The sequence below is a fragment of the Oxyura jamaicensis genome, chromosome 6, assembly GCF_011077185.1.
Source record: "Oxyura jamaicensis isolate SHBP4307 breed ruddy duck chromosome 6, BPBGC_Ojam_1.0, whole genome shotgun sequence".
NCBI lineage: Eukaryota > Metazoa > Chordata > Aves > Anseriformes > Anatidae > Oxyura > Oxyura jamaicensis.
Window position 1 is genome coordinate 5,937,780 of NC_048898.1, and position 26,296 is coordinate 5,964,075.

Sequence of the window (26,296 nt, forward strand, 5' to 3'; positions counted from 1 at the left end):
GCACAAGAACAAGGGGAGACGAGGTGAAGATGCACAGAGCTGACCCTTCCAAGCCAACAACCGCAGGCACATCTCAAACCTGCCTGGTCCAGTAACACCCCACGGGGGCACAGCACAGCCTGCCAGCAGGCAGAACGAACATAGGGCACTACTGGCTAAAAAACCTGACCATCTCAAAAAGTCCAAGAGCAACAGAAACAGCAGAACAACCAAAAAGTAACCAGAAGGAGGAAGAAGAAACTCGGTCTTTATGACCTAAAAACCTTTAAGAGGAATCTCGAAATGAGAACACCTTCCCGTATCGCCCCCAGTCACAGCCTGCCATGCACTCCCAGCTCATCGCCCAGGTAGCTGCAGCTGGCCGAGAAGCACTGCCAGTCCTCACCTCCTCCTCCGGGTGCTCCCAGGACAGAAAGGTTCTCCCAGAAACAGCCCTCAAGGGAGAATTACAGCAGGCTCCTTGCTTGACCACCCCACACATCTCATCACACAAGGCTACGAGCTCCGACAGGAATCCACCTCCCTTTGCAGCAGGCTGCTGTGACCTAGGAGTAACAGCTGAGGAGCTTGGGCATCACCGGTATGGAAGTACTGCTGCATGCTCTAGCACACCAAGCCGCTCTCACTCCAGGGATTAGGTCAGATTTACCAAACGCAGCTCTTCCAGGCCCCCCTGCCTTGTCATTCCCCCGTCTCCGTTCACGCTAGTAATGCCACTTGGTATGCCCTGGCTGGCTAATTAGTTACAGGATCTAAAAATATTAATCTAAGAGTCATATTTCTCTCAGAGATAAACGCAAATACAAGAATGATTTAACCCAGACATGGGACTGGAAATCTGTGTTTTTTGGGTTTAAAACAATTTGGGTAAATTATTGACACAACAGGGATACTGCTTTGTTGGCAGGACCCACGCTACTCCCGCTCGCTTGGAGAACCCCCCCTCTATTTGAATGCTAATGCAATCAAGAACAAAGGCAACGTGTTGCAGGATATGGAACACAGTGATTACATTTATGTTTACCAGATAATGATGATGTTAACAAGTTGCCTGTAATTCTTATGTGGACGTTTGCCTGCCTGATTTTGCTTTTAAATTGATCAGAAGGCAAAAGCTATTTTGCCAATACACAGAATACCACGCGCAGCCTTTCTGCCTGTATCAGATATTTCCTCCCTTGTAAGGAGGAGTCAGAGCTAATTCTCAGAATTTTGTGCCACTTCCCCAGCTCTCCATTTTCTGTCACAGCGCCAGAAGAGCATCAGTCGTTCAGAGAATTCCTAAGATTAGTGTAACATCTGAAAGAAAGAGAGAACTTACACATCTACTGGAGATTGAAGCTACTGTTCCACCCAACAGCAATACAGTCATTAAAAAAAAAGACAGCACCATCTCATGCGTACTTAACGCGAACGGTTGAAGAACATTTTACAGTCAGTGATTTGGATTGGATTTGTTCTAGCCCTACTTAATGGGGATGAAACCAAGTATGTTCATCGATGGCTGATGCAGCAGGTCCATATAATCAAATCTACCATAATATTTACCCCATCAAATCGCTGAATTTAAACCCTAAGTTTGCTTTTTGAAGAAGACAAAAGAAATTTAATGCCTAAAAAGTTTCCAGACAGACATTCAACATCTCTTTTCATACCCTGATTCAATATCAGCTCCTCATAACTGCAGCTCCTGCTCTGTGCTCCCCGGACCCTCCTGTGCCATAGGAAGCAGGTTTATGAGGTGTTTCCAGGCTCCAAAGAAGAGTGACAATCGCCATTTCCAGCTTTTATATAACCCTTCCATCCACAGCCCTCAGACTGCTTTATGGAGATGAGTAAAAATTATTATCCCCATTACACGGAGAGAGAAACTGAGACAGAGAGCGCTTAAAGGATTTACTCCACAACATCAAGCAACTTAGAGAGCAATGGAGACAGCAAACAGCGCAGAAATCCTCATCAGTGGGGATTTCTGGGTAAGCCAGAGTTTTCCTGTTTCCTCAAAAGGGAAACTTGAAAGGCCTCCCCAGGATGGGGCGAGGGCTCTGTGTCAAGGTGTCTCTGCCACCGCTGCCACCTTCCCTGCCCTGCCCAATCCCAGCCACCCCTTCAGGCCCCCGAGCATCCTCTGCTGCCCGGCTGGAACTGCCTGGCCCCTCCATGGGGCTCTGAAAGCCTTACTGCAGGTGAGTGCTGCTGCAGCAGCTGCAGGAGCATGAGAGAAGTGAGCTGGCGCCACATATGTGGCCAAGTTTGGGGCTGGTCTGTGAAACCCTCTCCCTGCCCCTCTCCTTCCCCCAGTTTCCTTTTCTATTTAATCCCTCAGGGCACAGGAGTGGTCTAGCCCATGGCCAAACAGCCAAAGATCGCTACAGAAAACCGCTCTGAGAATGAAGGTTTTTAAACTGTCCTCTTAGCTTTCTAAAGCAGATGGAGACAGGGGGAAGGGGGAGATTGATTATAGAAGGGAGCACATGCTGCCTGTCCTCTTGAATGTTCTGGGTCATGCGGACCATTCAGGTTGGATGTGCATCAGCTTTAAAACAAGTATTTATCCTGGTTGTCGTGGTTACTGATAAGCAGCTTCAATTCTGCTGATAACAAAAAGAAGAAAGAATTAAAAAGGGGAGGGGGGACTGAAAACATAATTTGGTAATATGACGAAGCCAAGAAGAGGAATTAAATCACATTAAACAAGCCAATTGTACTGTAAATGGCTCTGCCTCTGTATTTGCTTTTAAATCATGTAAGGCTCAAACATGGCAGCTGCTTCAGTTTTAACAAACAAACAGTAAAAAACCCTTTTAATAACGAAAGAAAATAATGATATACTTTGCTTTAGCTGAATTCAAACATAATTTAATTTTTCCTGAGGTGAGATTTGCACAGGGAACAATCAGATAATAAGTGTTATCATTCTCATAGACAAAACTGAACCGGCACTTTGCAATTCAAAGTGCTATTTAATGCACCATTTTCAGCAGTCTCTGAACACCATCCAACACACCACTGAACTACGCGTCAGTACTTACATGTAAAGCCTGATCCTGCAATACACGAGCACGGGGGTAACGCTACGAACACAAGTACTGCCACTGCTGCTACGGCTGACGCTACGTACTCCCTAAAGAGTTTCCATGAGTGGGGTCACATCCAGTAACTGTTCCTACAACACCTTCTCTTCATCTTTATTATTATTCCTATGCTTATGTGTCTTAGGCTCCTTTCTTCTGAAGTGTAGCACCGCGCAGATAAAATAATGCAGAGTGGAAAACTCTACTATTGTAGAGAAAGAGGCAACCGGAGCCACTGGCAGGAGAGGCGCACACTTACTGACGGGGATGACAATTAACCACTACAGCAATGAAGCAAAGGTTGTAGCAGGTTCCCCAACCCAGTGCTGAAGACTGGATCTCTTTTTCTGAAGATATCCTGCAGTCCCATCATTTTCAAACTTGGGCTCTGCTACTTGCCTTCTGTGCTGAAGAGGTGAAGAGATCCATGGATCTCTTCAGATCCCTACTTGCTTGGGAAAATGTTAAGGAATGAAAAATTGGAAACAATGGAAGGCCACTGAGAGTTAAAATAAGTTACTGTGCTTAATACCAGCATAACGGGGTCTCCTGTCATCTCTTCCCTCTTCCTCGTCCACACACCATTCGCACACAAATGAGAGAAGCGTACGACGCAGCCTTACTCATAAGGGACTGCTACACCGCCATAGCCATATGGCAGAATCAGTCGCCTTCATCTCCCATTACCCCCAGACGCATGAGTCAAAAGCCTTATCTCCACGCTTCACGCAGGGCCTTTCACTATCATTCTGAAAATTCGGAGGAACTTGGCCCTCCTCGAAATAGCAACGGCAGAAGCTGCCGGTCCCAGAGCTGTGACATGAGGGGTGGAGGGTGGAAATGGTCCGATGATTTAAACAGTTGAGCTCTGCTTCTGACATTTATGCCCTCTTTGAAACCCTTAATGAAGTAACAACCCCGTTAATTCTTGCCGGGTATTTAGTACACATAAAAACTGCATTATCTACTATTTACCATTTACTACACACAAGCAGTATCTGGCTCCGTATAAAAATAACAAGCTCACTGTAACCCTCCGCTCCCTAACCATACTGCTGATTTCTTTGACACATGGAGAAGTGAGAATAATTACATTTTACTGAGTCTCATTACACTGATTTAAGTAAGATTTCCAAAGCTGCAAAAATATGCTTTTCAATTTCATTTGTTTCTAGCAATTCACTGAAGATGGTTAGTAAAACCTTCAGAAATCATCATCAATATGGACAAAAATTGTACCCTTCTCATGTGGACATTTGACAGAGGGATAATAGGGTCTAGAAACACCACAGTCAGACGTTTCTTTTCTATTTAATGTTTCCTTCTGTGCCAAACATAATATAACAGACAAGTGTTAGAGAGACATGCAGGGGGGAGCCTGAATAGAGAGCTTTAAAAGAGGTCCTTAATAGAGAAGCAGTGTGCTTAGTCTTCGACAACATTCAATGGCAATTTATTTGCAGCCATTTTCTCATGTAACCTTTCACACTGGAGCAGGTAAGATAGAGCACAAGACAATTTGTCAACTGCCAGATACGAACAAAAGAAACCATTTTTAATAAGCTTCAGCAGTCCCTTGTATTTGTTTTGCAACATGTTAATAACTTTTTTGGAAGCCAATCAAAGGCGGGAAGAGCAAAAGAAGTCAAGCTGGGAAACAAAAAACCACAGTTAAACAATTTTACAGATAAACTTGAGTTATCATCTGCAGTGTAATGACGCTTAAATCCAGGAGTGGCACAGAATTAGAATTAGCATGACGCTGTTTCTTAAAAAAAATACTGCAGTTACAAAAATGTATTTTCTCCAAGAATTTACTGTCCCTTATCTCATCCCAGCATAGGATGTATCTGCTCCCCAGGAGAACCCTGCTCCAGCTCCCCTCCTTCCCTATGACCAGGTGAAAATGAGCAGGAGGAACAGCACCAAGAACGGGCAGCTGGGCACAGCCAAGCTCCCGGCCACTGGGTACCCAACATCTCCACACCGCGCTCCCCCAGCACCTCGGGGCGTCTCACCTTCTAACCAAACGTCTCACATTACTCAATCCAACCCGTCCAATTGCCCACAAAGTGTTGCTCTGAAAAACAACCTAAAGGTAGCTGCAGTGGCTGGTAAGGGTACGTGAGTGAGCCCATGGCTGCTCATTTAATCCCAACCTGCACCCCAACAAGGCTGACTGAGGCTGAAGAGGAGCGGTAAGAAGGTGTAAAGGAAACGGGAACTAACATGCGCCCTCTCCTAGAAAAAGAGGACAAAAAAATTGAATGATATGTAGAAAAAGATGAACAAACCAACTGTGCTGAGGCTGAGCAATGCCAGAGCCTGCCTGCGTGACCAGGCTTGTGGCACTACCTTTTTTTGGTGGCACAGCTGCATTTCAGTGGAAAAGGAATTGGTCGCAGGCATGCAAAAGCTCATGGGCTGGTCAGTCCCGATCCCACAGGCAAAAGAGAACGTACAGAGAGCTGCCTAGGAATGGTGTCTACTGATACTTGGGCTAAAAAGGTCTCTGCAAGGCTAGGCTGCGATCACTGGACAAAATGCTCATCAGAGCTCCCAGTCCCATTTCTAAGGGAAGCACCTTCTGGTGCTAAAGAGAAGTCAGAGCACCCAAACAGGGAGGAATCAAAACCCCAACACCTTAAGCTGAAAAATCTGATGAAGTGTTAAGCAATTTCATTAATGTTATTAAAACATAGAAAATGCCCTTGGAAAATTTCACACAGGTTTTCCTGTCTCATGGCACATTACTCATGGCCTGAGAGACGTGTGAGGAGCAAATGGAGAGAAGTAAAGCTTCTCGCGAGTCAGCTTGGACCGAGTCCTAGTCTCACTGGAAGAACGACCGCGCTTGTGGGCTTCAGTGAGAACAGGGCTGGGTCCTTTGAACTCGGTTATTGCGGCACCTGTACGAGAGGTACAAAACTTTCTGGTCAGAGAAGATGCACCAGGGAACAAAAGGAGCTACCGGTCAGACGACAACCCTCCTCGTTACGACGATGAGAAGGGTCCCAGGCTTCAGCAGACACACGCCTGCACGGTTTACTACCCTACCCCCAAAGCAGATGTTGCCTTCTGAGGACAGGGGAGCCTGTTGGGCAGTGGTGGAGGGAAGGAACAGAAGCGTTTGCCCTCCAAGAAAGAGGAACAGCCTTTGAATAAGCGAGGGCTCCCTGTGATGGGAACCTGCCAGCCGTCCCCACGCTCCTCCTGAGAACCACGATGGGATTTCTCTTCCCTCCTGCAGGACCAGGAAGCGGTTCCTGGAGAAGAGAAGCCACGCCACCTGAATTGTCTGAAAAGGCCTCAGGTGGAGGCAGGGTGAGAAAGGATTTCAGGACAAGTTATGCCTATGAGCTGAGGAGAACAAGCGAGTATCCTCCCACTCCTTTCTCTAGGCAGACTCTTTCCAAGTTTTCAGCGAGAGCATAAGTCTCCAGCGAGTCTGCCCAGGAAGGGCCCAGCGAAGGGCTGCCAACGCGCCTGGGAACAGCGGCTCGTGCCCTGCTCCCGATGGGCCTGGGCCCGACCTCCAGCAGTGAGGAAGGCTCCCGAGCAGAAAACAATCCTAGCATACTATCTACCAGTCTGGAGCGTGCTCTAATAATAGATAGCACTGTCTATTTCAAAGCACTTAAAGGACGCTAATTAGTCCTCAGGGCATTCCTATGAGGCAGGTAAATAGATAAGTATTATTTCCCCTGCTTTACATATGAAATAACCTCCTCGGAGATGTTCTGACTTGCTTAAGGCCACCGAATGAGTCACCGAGCTTTGCTCTCAGCAGGTCCTGGCTCCCAGACCTGTGCTCAGACCTTCAGCAACACCTCTTTCACCAACGCAAGTGCAAAATCTTCACTTCAAACATGGAGCGAGAGAGGAAGGAAGATCAAGGAGGGGTGATAACGCTGGGAAAAAATACTCTCTGGGAAAGGAGCTTCCAGAAGGATGACAAAACAGAGCCTTGTATCTGCCGAGCGCTAGACATGAAATCTAGGGCAAGGACAGATGAAAAACATACTCTGATACAAAACCGTAGGAGTTTTTGGTACATATGCTACTCACTCAGCTATTTACTGTGATTTGTCACCACCATTAATGGCTGTTAAACAGTTTTTGATTCTTAACTTCCAGCATGGCCGTGCGCGCTGAAGCCCGTGCCCGGGCAGCAGACAGCAGCCCTGCCACACACGCTCGGAGCCTACCTGCAGGTACAGGCACACACCCGCAGGGTTACGCTGAGCTCGTGTTCCACGCTGGAGATCACTCCAGTCCATGTCTCCACGCTACTGGACATCCCTCCCAGTGACACGCTCCCTTTCAGCCCGCAGCCCCGTCCCACTGTATGGATGTGCCAGGCTCCCGAAAACATGCCCACGGCCCCATGGCGCCCTGTGTCCCCTGCACCACCAGCACGTGGTGCTCGCTCTCCAGGGAGCAACCGGGGATTTTCTACTGCCTGTCCCAAGCTCTGGAGCTTCATCTCATCTGCACAAGGCAGTGGGATCATCTCACGCCTCCTGCCCCTGCCCCAGGGGTGCCGGGAGCATCAGCACCGAGGCCCCACGTGGAGCTCACGGGGCTGCATGGAGCGAGTTGCTTGCTGCAGGAGTCCCTCGCTCCCTACAGCAGGCACCCACCTCCGTGCTCCCCCGACTCCCAGCCACGCGAATTCAGCGAACCGGGGTCCTTGGGAAAGTGAACACAGTGTGACAGATGCCGAGAGCACTCACTCACTGCTTGTGCTTAAAAAAAAAAATCTTAATTTTTGCTTCTACAGTGCTTGAGGACCAATCTCCAGCAGCTATCGGCTACGCAAAACATTATTAATTTATCAGAGGGGAAAAAATTATTTATGCGGTGCATTATCAATCTTAAATGGTGATGTTTAAGCACAAGTCTGATGAAGTATATGCAGTGTAATGCAGCTGCTTTGCATTTTGATTCCTTTATTTATAGACCACGGCAAATTAATAACTCAAAAATGTTGTTTCAGGCAAAGTAATGGACACACAATAAAACTATTCATTTCCTCAAAGGTCACTCTAGGAGAAGCATACATTGTTTAGAAGCCTACCAACAATGCTATTGTTCCAAAGAAAAGTGAAAATATATAATAAGCAGTTAGTGCATATATCTGCATTGGAGACCCTAGGCTAATTTAAAGTGCAATCTTAAGGCAATCAATCATACTCTAAAATTACTTCATTTTCCAAACTGTTTACACTTTTTAAGTTACAAATCCACTTTCTGCTATTTCAACTCACGATTTACAGCTCCAGATTTAGCCTGCCTTGGCTTGCTGCCAAGCGCTAGTCATGAGGGAGCTAATGATCTGAACAGATCAGTGTTTTATAATGGAGAAAAGCGCATGTAAATTTCCAGTATGTCTGCAAGTAATCAAGGCATGCTGACTATAAATGAGGCGGCCTGAAATTTATTTTAGGAGAAATATCTTAAAGCCGCACTTTTTATCCGGGCCAAAAAAGAAATAAAAAATAAAAATCTCTTTTTAAAAGGTACTCTAAGATTATTCAAAATTATTCTAAATGAAACTGCTAAACAAACAATATGTTAAAGAATAGTACAATAGCTAATTTCCTTCAGTGTTTCTATCTCGGCCAGATCATATCCTTATCATGGCAAGCTGGAACATTAAACTCTCTACTTCATGGAATCAAAACACAAGAGTGCTTCATATTACATTATAGAAAAATGAGCCAGTCCCTACAAACAAGGTCAGATTTCTGGAATGCCAAAGGTCTACACTCAAACAGGGCCGGGAGGAGGGGAGGCTTTGCCCACTCTGCTCTCTGAAAAGCAGTGGGAAACTAGACCAGCAATTTAAATGCGTTTTAATAGCCAAAATGCTAGAAAGAGAACAAGAAGTCTCTTGGGAGACGATACTTACATTAAGCATGATCTTTATTGTTTCATTACAGTGGCATAGCCAAATAATGACTTTGTGTTACTGTACAAATAATGCCGGATCCTCATTTTCTAGCGGAAATAATTACTCTATTCTATCATATTCTGTTTACTACCAACCTACACACGCACTCCCCCTTGTAGGCACTGGGTTGTGGTAGCTTTGGGGCTGGATTGAGAAAAGTTTCAGGTTTTCTCCTGTTTTTAAAGACCGTACCAAGGAGGCATATTCTGACCCCAAAATGGCTTTAAGAATGGAGCTATAAATATTCTTGCATTGTACTTCATGAAATTCAATCCATCATGATGGATATTTCGGTTATAACATTATTACATGCCTAAACTCAATTGTATAATTGGATAGGGCCAGAAACAATAAGCTGGCATTGCTTTGTTACAGCATACTACAGCTTTAAAATACCTGTAATCATAAATCAACATAATTATTTGAAGCACTGTCATGAAGCAGAGCAGGAAAAGAAAAATTAAAATAAACTAGCTGGTAGAGAATCTCATTTTACTTTCTAGAGACTGAAAGTTTTTACTGGCTTTGAGTCTCACCACCGCTGCAACTGGGAAAGTCTTTCTGCTTTCTAGGTTGCCTCGAAAGGCACCTCCTCCAGAAAGCTCACAGTGGAGGAGCCCCACTGCTCCGCAGCACGACAGACGTGGCCCTCGGCAGCCAGTGAGCAGGGGCACGGGGAGCCGGGCAGGGGGAGATAAGGGATCCCACTCCCCAAAGCCAGCCCGGTGCCTGGAGGCCCTGGGTCCTGCCCCATACATTGCTGCAGCACCATGGGTCACGCAGAAAGACCCGCAGGGAGACAGCTGAGGGCCCTCCTTGCGGTGGGAGCACAGGCAGCTAGCTGAGCCATCCCTCTCCCAGCTCATGAAATATTTTGCTACTCACCTGCACAAAATAATTTGCTAACTCCTCCCTGACCTCTCCACACTTGTTACCTCGCTGCAGTGATACCAACTAACCAACCCTTTCTGGCTCTTATTTTTTTTTAAATCCCCAGACCTTACAAATGAGAGCAAGAAAGACCGCTTTGATGGACAGCCCCTGGCTTTGAAGAAAGTTTGTTGCCTGTTGGTTTCTTTTTCCTTATTGCCAAGTAACTGGCGGTGGGAGCTGGCCCTGGGGAGACCCCAGGCAGCTAAGGCAGTGCACCCAGCAGAGGTGAGCACGAGTCCTGCGGCGCCTCCCCGACGTACCGACACCCCGGGGTGCTTCCAGACAGAGCGCATCTTGTTACTTTAAGAGGCAAAAGCACCGAACCTGGCTTCGGCACTTCTTCCCTCCCCTTACCTACCATTACGCAACGGGTCTCCAAATCTCATCTCCAGCTACCTTCCAGCCATGCAGAATTTCATGCTCACTGGAGGCACTGGGCTACAGCATGACTGAAGTTAATATTAAAACACGGATTCCTCCTACAGCTTCACTGAAAAAAAACATTGAATTTGCAGGGACGGACATCTCCAAGAACCTTCTTGTTCTGTTTTCCTTGCTGCTGTTACATTTTTTTCTTTTTCTTTCCCCTTCTTTCTCTTTTGATCTTTGAAGGTCTCAAACAACGCATCTTATTACTTTTGATACTTGTGTGAAGAATATTAAGTGCATTACAAATACACTCTCTTGGTCAAGTGCTTTATGGCTATTAGAGCTCAGCAACATGCAGTTTTGTGCATATGCACACATCCTCAGAGTTTCATCATAGATAACTGCACATATATGCATACACAATAAACACAATACAGTTACTGTAACGTGATAAAAAACCTTACTTTCTCAAATAGTCAACTTTCATTCTCGTGCACTGGGACATCGTAAATTGGAGAAGCAGCTGAAAATAGGTGAGACTTGAATTTCCTCAGTCAAAGAGTAAGAGGAAGAAAAAACCCTTTCTCTTTAAATGCATCTACAAGAAGCGAAAAAAGGGGAAAAACAGATTTGGGGGCAGGGGGAGAAAATAAGTCAACTCATAAGCTCAGCAAAAGTTACTAAAAAAGACGAGAGATAAATAAGTGATGTGAACAATTTTTGAGAACAAAAAAGCATTTGGTATCACCAGAGCTGGTGTCACAGAGTGGCTATTAAACAGCATAAACATTCACTTTCAGTCCCACAGTCACCCAGAAAAGCTGGCTCTCAGATAATGAGGCTGATGGAGGCTGAGATCCCGGTCTACTTTTCTTTACTCCAACTTGGAATTGCTGTACAGTTACGATGCAGAATGTCAGAATACAATAAACAGAGCTGAAAAAGGGAAAGAAAACAATTTTTTCCCCTACAAGTCAGGTTCAGTGCTTTTGCCTATTAAAGTAACCAAATATGTTCTCTCTGAAATCAAAGCCAAAAGGCAGCATGCCAGACACAGTTAACAGATAAATCAATGTACCCGAAGGGCGGGCTTTTTTGTTTTGGGGGGTTTCTGCCTGACAACAATCTTGCGGCGAGCAAACAGAACACCCACTACACATCTTGTCAATCTACTCACATGAAACAGGAAAGGAAAAGTGAATACTTTTGAAGATCTGTGCACTGTTTGGAAAAACTTCATGTTCTAACCTCTCTGTCAAAGGTCACGGTTTTCATAACTATGAAGTCTGCAGCTATTGTAAAGCCCACTACATATAATGTGTAATTGCAGTTAATTTATCACTAAGGTTATTGTACACTAGCTGGGAGTTTGTAAACAAGAATGAATCACAGGTTTCATTTTTGTGTCCCTTTCAAACTGGAAGACCTAACAGTTTCCTGTTCCAACATACAAAATAGTATTGCTTCTATAAACCCACTCCAGTCTCCTTGCCAGCAGTTTCCATTTAATTAAACTGACAGCAAAACAGGGCCCTTGCTAATGTGATCCAGACCAGTTTTCCTTCAATGTAAACTCTCAGGCATGAAATTACATCTGAAACAGACACAATAATCTCTCTATATCTTGGTCATAAGTTTAATCTATACTAAAATAACATTTTCTTTGTCTATATTGAAGTCTGTTTTAGAATTCAGTGATCTTTTCTCCTTTTCCCAGTTGAAGTTCAGGGAATTATTCAACTTCCATTCACCTTACAGTCAATTCAGAATTTTCTCCTTGCCTGCAATTTATACATTCATTGTTGGTTTCTAGGTCACGGGTAGCACAATGACCTCGCACGCGAAAAACCAGATTCAGGACCTACTTCAAACTTTCACTTTCTGGGAGCGAAACAGGCTGGCAGCGTTAGAAAACCAGCCCGCAGCTGCTTACAGCAATCTGACTTTCCTGGGCTGGCAACCTGCTCTTTCACACGGATCCTCCGGTCAACTAGCTGTGAAGAAGAAAACTGATATTTGTACGTAGCTTCAATAAAATGAAGGAGGGGCTGGTTGTTTGTTCAATGACCCGCAACATTTTACTCTAGCCTAGTCATTCTCGTCAGTACACAACTGATGCACGAATTCCTACAGTGCCCAGGAAGACGAGAACATGCCAAGGAGTAGTTGTCACCCAGCGACCACTGTGCTCATGATGACCAGCTCAATGAACTGCAGGGTGCATTTATGGCAGACTGAAGTGAGATCGGGATCTCTGAGGCAGGCAAAGCATTTTGTTGCTGTCCCACATGCCGCCTTTTCCTGCTCCAGCACTGGGACCAGCCTGGGGACACTACAGCCCCTCCGCAATTCAAGCCTGAAATAGGAGAGCTTTGAAAAACAGAAAGGGATGGTGTCAGAGTGTGAAACCTGCACGAGTCACCATTAGTAGGGGAAGGGCAAATAACCGTTCTTGACTCACTCAAGCCAGTGTGTCATGGCAGGGAGCTCGCTGTGACTGCCAAGCCACACCTTTCCACTTGATAGGACAGAGAAGCTTTATCTCTGTCAGTTAAACAGCGATTGTACAAACACTCTCCAGGACTTGCCACCCGACCTGGCAGCCAAGTCCACAGAATGGTGTCGCAGAGAAGCTGCTCCTCCTTGCTGCTCTGAGGAGTCCCGATTCTGGGAGAGCACATCACCCCATCTCTGCCACGGCAGGCCTCCAAGCTTAATGGGAATTGTACAACATTTAGCCAGCAACACCTGAAGGTACATCGGGATACACATTTAGAGACATCCTGTGGCAGGATGGTGTGAGCTCCGGATTGCCTAGCAGTGGCTGTCATCTCAGCTTTTTGATCCTGGAAAGAGTTCTGGAAATTAGCTACATGCCTTCTGATGCCGGCCATGCCTTCCAAAGGATAGAAGGCAAAATGATTTTTTACAAGAAAAGCCTGAAGCTATTCTGAAGACAGATTTTGAGTGAAGTTTCAGCACCACCAAGTTTTTACCAAAAGCTGTATAGATGAGTTCAAATACAGGTAGAGGTAGCTGAAGCTCTTCTCTTCCAGCCAGTGTGCCCTGTAAGCTGGGTTGAGCTCGGAGCTTTCCTTACACTACTACCTGTGACACTGAGTATGTCATGGGCCCAGGGACTTTTGTTTCCTGTGAGCTTGTGCTCCAGCTGGAAATACAATGACCATAAAAAGCACAAGTGACAAAACCACTGTAAAAACAAGAGAAAACTAAACCACAGCTTATTTTGCTTATTTTCCAAATTTTCTCCTTGCCCAACCAAACCTTTGCAAAACCCTTGTTACCTTCCCAACTAGAAATAACTGCTGCCCAAGAAATGCTTCATGATTTTAAGTGAGAAATTTGCCGCCTACCCTGCAATGTATGAACGACGCTTTTATAAAAACGCACTCAAAGTGCTTTCAGAGCCTGGACAATATAATTTCTAAGCACTATTGTCAAAATCTTCCTCTTCAAATAAGAAAATTAATTGCATTGTTTTCCTAAAAAGTAGAAAGTGAATTGCTTATTTAAGAAAAACAGCCATACACTAAGCAGTCTGACATTCTTGGGGAAAAAAGAAAATTTCATTTGTGCAGCCGAAGACAATGGTTAGTCATTAGCTTGATTAGAAATCATTACAGACCCTTCTGGCAACTGCTGTTCTGCTTCACCGTTCGTGAGGGTCTCCTATTTTACAGACAACGCTCAACAAGTATTCTCCAGGTAAAAGCTACGTAAACCATTTGTTACCATCGGGCTGACTTTGTCTGCAAGGTGACAAGGGGAAAAAGGAGTCTAACAGAGAAGAGCAGCCTTTCTTCACCTCTGCCTGTTATGAAGCCGCTCCCTGTGCTTCCCCGAGCCGACAGAGGCAGCAAAGAGGTACTGTGCTGTACAAACACCCTACATGACTGGCCAGAAAGAGGGGAACAGCTTTTCATACTAATTTATGTGGATTTGCCCATTTGTCTGATCACTTAAAAATCTCTCAACTAGGCGGAGAAACTAGCGCTAGAGTTTCTGCTGCAGAGGGTGAAAAATGTTCCTATTCCATTTGTGCAAATAAGCTGGGCCCATGTTATCAAACACACAAATTCCTGTCCACACTCTCTCCTTCCCTCCTGTGCACCATTGCCATCAAAACAGCAGGGACAAAATTGGCCTCATTTCCTGTAAATTTCATTTAGACCCAAATGTTCTTAAGTACGTTGTCAGGGAATATATTTTAAGGCTGTTATGCTCCCGTCTGATCTCCTACCCTATGCTTTTAAGATATTAAATTGGCTTTGCCCAATAAATCATATGTTTTTTGCCTTGAGATCGCGTGGTATCTGAAATCACCGAAGGCAAAACCCTGGGCCATTCACATCGACTACGTGTAAGTCAGAGGGCCCAGGTCTAAAAATGTGAGGTGAAAAATGAGCTCCCTACCTTTCCTGCAGGGAAGGCTCACAGGCAGCCGTGCCCCTGTGGCAAGGCAGAGGGGTGCCCGCCGTGCTGCCCAGGCAGTGCCCGTCCCTGCTCCCAGCACGGCGCCGTGCCACCCTCCTGCTCCCCACGGGGCGCAGAGCTGGAGTTCCTGGCGGGGCACAGCCTGGGCACAGACTTTCACGTGTCCCAGGCCAGCCTGAAAACTAAGGAAAATGTCACTGACGACTCCAAAACTGAGTGGGATGGTTGTCCCAGTGGGTTTTTTCCTGTTGAGGAGTATAATAGCTGGGTAGGAAAATCAAGGCATCCTTCCGTCTCTCAGATATGTTCAGGAGGGCTCACACTGTCCTGCCACGCACGGTGCTAAAAGGTTTGCTACCAAGCATTGCAGCAGCAAGGCTAAACCCATGGACCAGCCCTGAATATTGACAAGAAATGCCCCCACACGTCCTCCCTACCTGAGCTGGAAGGCTGCCCTGGCAGCTGATGGCAGGGCTCCAGCAGCACAGCGCTGCCCAAGGGAGCAAGCCCCCAGCCCCACCAAGCTGACCGGCCCCCGATGCGCCACGAGCCTCCCCCTGCACAGGCTATGGACACGAGCTTTGATGTTTTACAATAAATAGCACAAAGACAGCAAACAAAACACATTCAAGAAACACGGCGGGAAAGGCGCCAGTGTTTTAAGGAACGCTCCCTTTGGAAATGAAGCCTTTTTTAGCCAAACCACTATGATTTTGTTTTAGTGACTCACACGAATGGATTCTGGATTAAGGTTTAAAAATGGGATATTTTCTCTTCTGCCTCTAGGTTCACCTCAAGACATGTGAATGAAAAAATAGCAGCAAGAATATTAGGTTGGACTTACATTCACCAGCAGACGCTAAATAGGGATCTACTAAATTTGTAAAGCTTAGCTGAAGTTTCAAATATGTAATTCTGAAAATACAATTCCTCCTAAAGTCGGGCTTGGCAAGGACCATAAAACTATAAAGAGATACTTTGTCCCTATGGACTGTGAGAAGCTAATCATTAGCCACTCATTTACAGTGTTTACCTGTTTATCACATTATTTTAATATTTTTCCTTTGAAGCAGCCTACCCCTCATTTCTACTATATGGGTAAAAAAAAGGATCCACTGCCTCCAGGCAAAATGTTTTTAAAGACAAAGACATTTGCCAGATGAAAACCGAGCACACAAACAAACAAAGTGTACAGAAATTTGTGCTTGACTACTGTTGGGCAGCTGGAACGGCATTCGTTTTCTTTGCAAAAAATTTCTTCCAGTTTTTGATACAAATGATGGTGAAATATGTACCCAGCAGCAAACTGAGAGAACTAAATTTAAAATGCACTCTCAGACCACTCTTTCATTATTTTTTTTAAAAAACTTTTATTTTCCAGGGTGAGAGGGGAAGGGAGAGCTTGTACCGATGTTTTGAAGTACTGTAAGTTCTTTTGCCTTTTAACAGAAATATGTAAACAAGGTGTATGGCTGTAGGGTAATGTTCTAGTCACAAAGCATTCAGGAGCCAGAGTGAAGCTATTTAAAGAATGGAGTATTCAATTCCTGAGGCCAGATGCTAGTATAAATATGAAACTATGTTCACACTGCAGATTAAATTATTTTTAGTTTCTGCATTTGAACTGCCAAAATTATTTGGTTGTTTTGTGTTTTTTTAATACTATACCACAGAACTTATGGGGCCACGTTTGTAAATTTCTCAGCAGAGGATTAACAACACAGGCATAAAAGGACTTTTTCAGCTATTTTCTCTGTGCAACCAAACTAGGAGTGTATACTAACATACAAGTAAGGGTCATACAGGGAGTAAGAAAAATAAAAATAAAGATGGAGCTGAAACATTTGAGATTCTTGAAATAGATTTTTATAGTACCTTATCATTTAATTTTCATCCCACAAAGCTTTTAATCTGGAAATACTCGGTGTGAAAGAAAAGTGGAAACTGTGGTTTTAAAATAATTGAAGAGAAAAACATGCACTAAGATGGCATTATGCACAGTCTACTGGGTTTGCCAAGAGAGCTCACACAGACACTGCTAATAATATCATGTCAAAGTCATCAGTAATTAACTAAAAAACAAATAATCAATAATCTCATGACCCTGTCACAGCAAGAACATCCATGAATCCAGACAATGAAATAAAATGGGGGAGACTGAAACAAATGCAGGCTCAGAGACTAGCTGGGTGAGGGCCTATGGCTGACACATGCCACAGCCTTCAAGTCACCCACGAGGCTGACAAGGACCCCCTCTTGCTGTTGACCCCTTCACTGTTGTTTTTTTGGTCCTGTAATTATCTTCTCTTTGCTCCATCAGTTGGCAAGGGTAGAAAGTCCAGGACGTATCTCAAGGTCCTGATCCACCTCTTACTGGTGGACAAATCCCCCTGACAGGACACAGAAAGTAACACAAGAACTGCATGGAAGGATGTCAGTGAAGCCAGAGCCCCTTCCCACTGCAAATACCACAAATGCCCTGGGAAAGCATCTAGGAAGGTCCAGACACAAAGCCAGGGACGTCAGTCTGCGAGAAGGATGAGCAGAAAGGCTGCAGCTTGGTCAGTCAGGAGACCTCCTGCAACACTAAGGAATGTGGAATTACTGCGCAGACTTGCTTTGCACCGCGTTGAACATGCATATTTTGCCGATGACTTACAAGAAGGATGAGGCCAGTAACGCAGCACAGCTGGCTGGGGGAAGACTCTGGGAGGGGAAGGGGTCCTGCTGCAGCCCGTCTAATATCGGCATGTGTGAGCCGACACTAAGTACCTGTGGAGACTCTGCCACTGTCCCAATCCAGGAAGGCAGGGGACACCGGGCTTAATTACAAACAAGTGACATGGGACGTGCTGAAAGCTGAACATGCTCTTGAATATCGCGTCAGGTTCAGGCCCCAGTTCCTAATTAACTGTGCTTATCAGGCACGGATCTGGTATCACAACAGCAAAGCCTCCTTTCGGTAGACAGGCTGACAATCCCAACCTTCCCTGGGTATTTGCAGCCCGCTTTTAAAATGCATTAGCCTGCACTTTCAAGAAACCTGGGACCAGAACACCTGGGCCTTGGTTGTTTTGTTTCTTCAGTAATAAAAAGTGAGAGAATGATGCAGCTGTGGACAAAACGTTCAGAAACACACCAGCTACCTTGTCGTACTTTACCTGTTTTCCTCTCACTAGCCTCATTCGCAGGAGCAGAACAGGACATGAGGGAACCTGGAGGAGGCCAAGAGGGAATGTTTCCCTCTTTTTTTTTTAATTGTATTTCCAATTTGTTATAGGATCCTTGAATTGTACAACACATGAGGATCTATTCCACTCCTGACACACATGCCTAACTCCCCCCCGCACTAACGGGAATGGCAAAGAGGAGAATTGCCCCCTAAAACTGCAGGAGTGTGAACGAGGTTGTAAATATATCTCGAGGTTCTGGTAACATTAGAAACCAGCCTAGCATCTTTCTCACGGTTTATGATGATATCACCAAATCCCCTCCATGTATTTATAGCCTTGTAACTCACAATTATTCTGGGTCCATAAATGTTTTTGGCATCTGAATGTAGAACTGATACTATTATTTCACATATTATGGTACTGTCCGTGAATGCTAAATTTATTCCAGCAGAGACTCCTGGAGTTCATTCATCAGATATTTTATGCTACTGTTCTTTTAATGATTCATTTATCCTTAGTAATATTTGTATTCTGAAGTGTGGCGTCTCCAGCCGACAGCACAATGCTCTGCTGAATTATCTTTTTCTTTCACAGCATAACAAAGTAGAGCACAGTCAAATTGAAGATGGCCTTTAGTACACTGTCAGAACAATACTGCTTACCAAGCATATCCAGACACATTTCTCAAACCACATGTAATGCTCTGGCTGCCAACATGCTCATAAAGTCATTAACCAGAATCTTAAAATGAGGGTGTGATACATATATTTAAATGTTTAGGAAAATCAAATGTGTGCTCTGCTAGAAGCTTATTTTGAATTTCAGCGTCTACATCTATCAATTATGCAGCAGTGTGCAGATGTAAAAATTCACCTTGATTTTTCACAACCTGCTACGAATATACTCCTGCTAAAATAATACACATTATCTATCACTAGCAGAAGCTTCTTTACGGTGTTAAGTATTGGTGCTTCACAATGTAACAGAGGAGGAGAGACCCAGGCTCAGGCTTTACAGCGCTAAAAATCCATTTTTACAAGCAAATTATTATTAGCAATAAAATTAAGGAGGAACTTATTTTACATGGTCCAGATTTCACTAAATGAAGTAAATAAAGGTGATGCCACAGCACTCTCCTGTACAAAACCTATCCAGTCACAACTCATGCTGTTACATTTTTTTAATATTCACTTTCTCTGTCACCCACAAACTGCACTCCTATTTATACACCTGCTAGGTTTAACCCCTCCCTTCCCCAACACCCTCACCTATCAATGGTCTCATCCTGCACGGATCACCAAGCCTGCAGAGACAAGCACGAACCAAATTAAGCAGCCACAATGTCAATACCGAGAGCCTTAAAACTTGGTTTAAGAAGAGCAAGGATGCCAGACCCCCCCTTCCCCTGCGTGCCCACAGAGATGGGTGCTCCATAGGGCAGCACACAGCGCCAGGCAGGTCCAAGGCAGTTTGGGATTTTGTGAAAAGAGGAGAACGGGGAGAAAAAGCAAGTCTCCTTCACTTTCTGATGCATAAAGGATACTTTCCCTGATAAACCCTTGTGGCACGGGATGGGCCAACTATAAGGATAGTGTACCTTGTAGAACAAGCACCAGCCCTGCTGCAACACAGTGGTCAGAACCACACTGAGGTATCTAGGAAGAGACAGGGCGGGCGTTGCAGGCTGCAAACAACAGGCAAGCTGTGTTTCTGGGCATGGGACAGGCACCTCTGAAGAGCACTGTGGAAGGAAGGTGCTGAGGAAGCTGGGTCTTGCTCTCCTGCTCTCCCCAGCAAGGGAACTGGCTCCTAGGACCAGCCGTGGCACAAGAAGAGCCAGAGCATCCCAGCGCGGCCACGCAGGTCGCAGCCGAGGTGATTCACGAGCTGTATGAAGACAGCTCCCACTTGATTAACGGAGTGCTCCAAGTCAAAGGCGACCGCAAGGCTCCCAGTCCCGGGCTCTGGCAGCGCAGAATTACAGCCCAGGAAAAGACCAGGCAGGAAAAAGGAGACGGGCCCACCCAACTGTACCGCAGCGTTATGTAGGTGCTCGGCTTATGGATCTCCACGCTCAGCCAGCTTGGGCTGGCTGCGTGGGAAGGCTACAATGCAGGGAAAAGGTGCTGGTGGTCTGTGGGGGACCAGCGGCTCTGACCAGCGGCCGTGGCACATGAAGGACAACGCTGATCACCTCCATCGTGGTGCTGGGAAAGGCATGCTCAGGGACACAAAAGTCCCAAACTGGGTCCCCCTGGGATCCAGAAACAATATGGGCAGGGACGGAAATGAGAGGGAAGGCTGGGGAGGAAAACAGCACCCTCTAAAATCAATAGTGGTAAAAGGAAAAAAAAAAAAAAAAAAAAAAAAAAAAAAGAAGGCAGACATTGAGATAAAGTCAGATTAAAGCACAGCAGCGCTGCACCGGGAGGCACACGTTTTCAGTTACTGGAACAAAACCTCATGGTCAGTAAGAATTAAATGTAAGATCCAACAGTGACTAGAAGGGAAAAAATCCTGGAGAGCAGACACATGTGGGTTATTACACAGCCTGGCAAGGTCAATCTCGGTGCTAAAAACAGACAAAAATAAAAAAAGCCGTCAAACATTTTTAAAGGGACACTGTCCCACGCTGGCCGCTCTTGCACGCTCTGCGAATGGTCGGTATTTTTTATCTACTTATTTTGCAATTACACAGCCTGCTCCTGCTCCAACCAGAGGCTGCAACAGAACTCTTATTAATGGTGCAAGCTGCGGCAACTTCAGCTGCAGAAGAGCGTGGGGCAGCTCCCTCCAGCTTCTCAAGGCACTAAAATTTAACTCTTCCCCCCCTCCTGTCCTGCAGCCCCGATTCCTCCCCTGAGGTTTTGGAGCAGACCGGGACCGCAAATGCAAATGGCTGTGCTCCACGACCGACAAAGTGCCTTGTCATACCAATACATAATTGAAAACGCTGACACAGTGACAACTGCTATCAGCGCCGTGCTGATAATCACGTTAGCTTGCTCCTGCCGCAGGAAGCGGGGGGCGGGGAAAGGCACTGCGATTTAGGGGCTACCCTAAGAGAAGTTCTGTGGGATCCTGTTTGCATTTCTTGGCAGAACTTCGGCATTTCAAAGATCAAAATACCCACCTCCTCAATTCCCAGGGGCAACACCCCCCCCCCTTCTATAAGAGCTTCACGCCAGGTCAAAGTTTGAAAAGAAATCCCAATTTTATCTCTTCGATAAGGCACGCTTGAAGTTCGAGACGTGTGGTGTTAAAACTCCTTTCAAGAGCCACAAATAGATGAGGCTCAACACAATCCAGTGGTGAAAGAAAAGCTTCCATAGCCAGTGCTGCGTATTAAAATGTTTTTGTCACCCCCATACGCTTCCTCGGTAATGAAGCAGGCTGTCACCAGAGAAAGGAAGAAATTAACAGCACTTAAATCATCCCAGCATTGTTTGGGCAAACACTGGCCTCAGGAAGGTCCAGGCGGCTACAGACAACCCCTGAGGACCCTGCCAGCCTCCTCCAAGGGAGGCTGAGGGGGTGCAGAGGGAAACAGCTGGGGCTGAAGAGAGAGGGGCTAGAGAGGAGGGGGAACCCAAAGATGCTACTGACTGTAGGGTCTCCCCCAGAAGAAAGTAAGCTCCTGGGACAGGAGCACAGGATTATCGGGGCTACATCACACCTAACAACAGCACCACCCTTCAGCAAAACGCAGCCAGCAATTGAAGCCAACAACTATTAGTTACCTTAAACCAACTGGTTAACAAACAAAAAAATGACCATTTACCTTGCCCTGTTCATGCAAGGCCAAAGTTGCCTGTCTGCTCAGCACTTCAGGTTATCTCCCATACCGAACATGTTAACACCGAAGGCAATTAAACCTAAGGATGTAGGACCAAAGGAAGCCTTCCTGCTCGGCAGCACTTGGCAGAGCAGTCCCAGCGCTGCCCCGCAGCCCACAGGTGCTCTTGCTCCACTGTAGCACTGCCGGCACATGCTGGGCGCTACGCAGGCACAGAAGAAAGTACCACGGTCCCTTCCCCAAGGGAGCCGTCCTCTTCCTCTCAGGCTCCGTGGGGCACGACAAGCCTTGTAATAGCCTCATCTACGGCAAAAGAGCTCTATCAATTGGGCTGGCTAAAATGAGTTAGGGAGGTCGCTCTGACCCACGAGACAAAAAAACAACATACAGTGCACAAGGGCAGAGAGGGGAAAATGGGATAATGGGACACTCACAGGAGCTTTATCAAGATCAAAATGGCATTCAGTCAGGACAACGGGGACAGGAAGGCACAAAGAGGAGGCACAAAGTGCAGACAGAAGAAGGAAGGAAAGAGAGTTAGAGGCATGGGGCACTAAATACCCAAAGTAGCTGTACTCTGTATGGCTAACAATTAGCTGGGAAGAAAATTATTGCATCAGGCTAAGCTAGGCGAGCCTAAATTCAGCAGCACATGACAAACAATGAAAAAGGGGAGTCGGCGTCAGTTCAGAAGTCCCCACAAGTGTCTGAATGCAGTACAGCTGCAGATGATCAGTTTTGATAGTATCACATTTTGACTACATTACAAGCTGATAATCTTCACCCGGAGAAGCCGTGCCTGATGCAACGCCCCGTCCAGTGCAGTCAGCTTGGTGCCTGCTGGGGCTGGGCAGCAGCCCTGCTCTGCTCCTCCTTCCAAACTCGCTGCCATCTGCCCTGGATCAGCCAATTTACACGGAAACACAATCTCGTAGTGGGGACCCAGGATCTCCCAGCTGTGCCAGCTATGAGACTGGTAAAGAGAAGGAGCTCAGAGGGTGAGCCAGTCCTGCAGCACAGCCCCTGCCCAACAAACTCCACTGTTCAAAAGAGCGAAGTTCAGAAGAGCGAAGCAGAAATAACCACTGGAAAACCAGCTAAGGACTGGGGAAGGGCAACTGCCAAACCATGGCCCTCAGCTAGAAGTAGCACTAGATTTTCATGGATTTCACTGAGAACAAAGATCCTAATTCTACCCCCAAACACACAACTGGGGGAATGAAAGACAGGACAGGGATAATTTCTAAATTTTCTTCAAGTTCTTCCTTAGTGGATCCTAACTGAAGTGCAAAAACTGCAGCAAAGCCTTCAGCAAGCCCCCGGACTTGGTCATCCATCAGTACTGTCTCCATCATGGAACAGGAGAGCCCGCACTGTGGCAACTTCAACCACCCATTTTGGCATCCTAATGCATCATGAAAGATGGATAAGAAGAGCGGTGATGACAGCCTGGGGACCCAACCCTGAGCATCGCTGTGACGGCCTTGTGTGCCGCAGGGGTGCCGACTGCTGGCTCGCCACAATCAGCCTTCTGCCACCTCCCTGAGCCCGGCACGGGGCGCCGGCTCCTCAGCTACACCCAGACAGCACAGCACCTCAGCCCAGCTGAACCCAAACCTGCAGAGCCTGCGAGCGCTGAATTCAGTCATTTCCCCCCTCCGTCTCTTCTCTCAATTTCAGCTCTGACTCCTCTATCTTTTATTTCTTTTTCTAAAGACACATTTAGAGATGAAACCATTCATAACTGCCTATCCACAGACAGTTTGTGGCAGCATAATTGACAATGAGTCTGCTGCAAAAATGAAAATGCTGTTTTAATAACCTTGGCCTAAAATACATTCTGTTGTATGCCTCAAAGGGTTTCAATAAAAAGTCAACCTGTAGAGACATATTTTCTTGGCTTAAACAACAATCCAAAGCATATAAATGTAGTCCAACTATAATGACATATTTATAGGCCAATAAAGCTTACACTGCAGCTTTCATACTTCACTTAAAGGAAGTCTGTAAGAAGCAGTGTTATATAAAATAATTTGAATTTTTGTCGAACTATAGCCCAAGGAATACAAATATGCAACTTTGCCATATTTAACTGATAGTGTTTACATTGCTTAGTTGCTAAAAAATTTGTAAAATGAAATAATTCCTCATTTGGTGACTTCCCACTGGTTTACCAAATATGGGTATACAAGTCCATTTATTACAAAGAAAAATCCCCTAAATAATTCTAAAGACAAAAATAAATAACTAGCGGCCTTAGTAGTGAATGATTTAATCAGACCAATTCTTCTGGAAAAACAGGTTCTCATGCTCATTATGAATAATACATTCCTGAGCAACTCTATTTTTATATGCTGCATTGTTGTTATTCTTTGTTTTTCTCAACATTTGAAAGAAATATTCAGAAAGCTATGAATAGTCTTAAGATATAAACTGCTAGCATTCAATATTGACATATTTGTAGAAAGGGACAGAATGTATACCATAAATACCTCAAAATGCAGAAAGAAGTAATTCTTAAAAATAATTTCTCAGGCTGAAATCTTCAAGCTTACCAAAAAAAAAAAAAAAAGCCATTGCTAGATCTTTTATTTAATACAGTCCTAAGCAAAAGTTCTGAATAATGCAGTAGTGATGAGAACAATGGCATTTTACAGAAAAAGAAAATCTGCAAAAAACAATGAAGAGAAAAAAAGAGAAAAGAAAGAGAAAAAGACACATGCAAAAAAATAGACTAGAGAAGAAAGAAAAAAGAAGGAAAGGAGAACAAAAAGAAGACAGAACTACATAATTTGAATTAGGGTCAACTTTCAATTCTAGGTGCAGAGTTTCTCTGGGTTGTGCATTAACCAGGCCTTATTTTTGTCTAAGCAAATGCCACAGAGCATATGGTACAATGTATAAGCTGCTCATATACCAAGGCCCCGCTTTGCCTGGTTATTGTTTAAAGCTACCCTGCTCCCAACAGTAACACATTTAATTAAGTATATTCACACAGTGCCACTTCTGTGGTTCTGTATCAGCCATGTTTTCATTTCATCCGGGTTCTTTCACCCTCCACCACTTCTGGATAGTTTGTGAAAACTGATTTTGTTTCTTCTGTAAAGTTTTCTGAGGGCTTTAGTAGGGATATAATTTCCTATTACTTTCTGCAGCTTGGTACAAAAACACCTAGTAGGAAAAATTTCAAACTCTAATCACTTTTATGGGATTTTTCTGTAATGGAAACATGCCATTTCGTAGGAAAAAAGGGGTCCACGAGATCACCTTGTTTATGTAGGCCTTTTCAACACACGTTTCAGCAACTTCCTCGTCTACAGTCAGGGTTACACGTGAGCGTCACTAGCAGACTCGTACATGGCCTGCCAGACTAGCACAAGAAGGGATTTGTTCCCTTCAGACCTTCTTGCCTGTCAGCTGCAGGTCTTCTTCAACTCTTGGTTTTACTCCCACCAACCAGTCATGAAGAAGAAACAGCAATCATAATCAAACATTAGTCAAAACACCCTTTTCTACTGAAAAAAAAAATTAAAAAAAAAATACCAACCATAAAGCCAGAGCCACTGACAGAAAATGAGCAACGTTGGAATGTGGGTTATCAAAATTATAACATATAGTTTGGATTCCACAAGCATTTTCAGTATAACCCCTACTTTCAAAGGGCTTAACATGCAACTATAAGCTTTAGGCTTAAAGATAATTTTCTTTGGCTTCTAGGGTAGGTAACAGCAATTTCGTAACTTACCACAAGGGCCTTCTTGTTTGTTAAAAACAAAACCAAGAAAACATTAACACTCAAAGTTCTATCTGAAAAACATTTTCTTTTAACATAAAAAACAAACACAAATAAATGTAGTATGCAAAGAAGATGCCAGAGCAATATCAGAGAAAAACACTGCATGTAATTGTGAACCAGAAGAAACCACATGGAAAGGCAAAGGAAAAGAGAAAGAATTGCATGGGTCTTTTTTTTTTCCTCCTGGAGAGGTAATGAAAAACAAGATCAGCTTTCAATTGTACTTTAATCTTCCAACCTACATATCTAATGGTGAAATGCAAGATTGACAAAATCACTTTACCATTTGGTAAGATCAGAAAAACGAGATGCAGAAGATAAATCCTCCAAGACAGATCTTCAGCACAGTGTAAATTGGCTTCGACGCCAACACAGTTGTGCCATTATGAAACCAAACTTGGCCCTGTATCTCCTGCTCACGTAGGTACAAAAGCATTTGTTCACATGCATCAGCCTTAACTTTTATTTTCTTACCTTTCAACCATTTATGCCCTAAATTTGTCTTTAAACTCAGAACATTTGTTAAAAGTTTGGTTCAACAGAGAAACGTGCCTGGGATAACAGCTATCAGGCATCCAAGGTCCTAATACCACAAATAGGCATGTTTACCAGCAGGAGACCCATCTCGCTTGGAGAGGCCACCCACCACAATTTCAGAGATCTGAGTGTCTTAGAGGTGTGAAAGCAGCCACAGAGCTGCAAGCCTGTTTGCAACCATCCAAAGTAGCAGAGCTACCGTATCCC

The 26,296-nt window shown here is 45.0% G+C and overlaps 1 protein-coding gene across 5 annotated transcripts in view; it reads right to left on the bottom strand.

Annotated features, from left to right (window-relative positions):
- Positions 1-26,296, bottom strand: part of ARID5B (AT-rich interaction domain 5B) — a 129,846-nt gene that overhangs the window by 77,654 nt on the left and 25,896 nt on the right. The window contains exons 1-2 of one of the 5 annotated variants that reach the window (XM_035330439.1): positions 20,657-20,661; positions 7,760-7,766 (exon numbers count right to left, since the gene is read on the bottom strand). The exons of the other annotated variants lie outside the window; for them this stretch is intronic. The gene's annotated coding sequence lies outside the window, so the exon portion shown is untranslated. Of the gene's footprint in view, positions 1-7,759; positions 7,767-20,656; positions 20,662-26,296 lie in introns of those variants that run through there. 5 annotated transcript variants of the gene reach the window in all.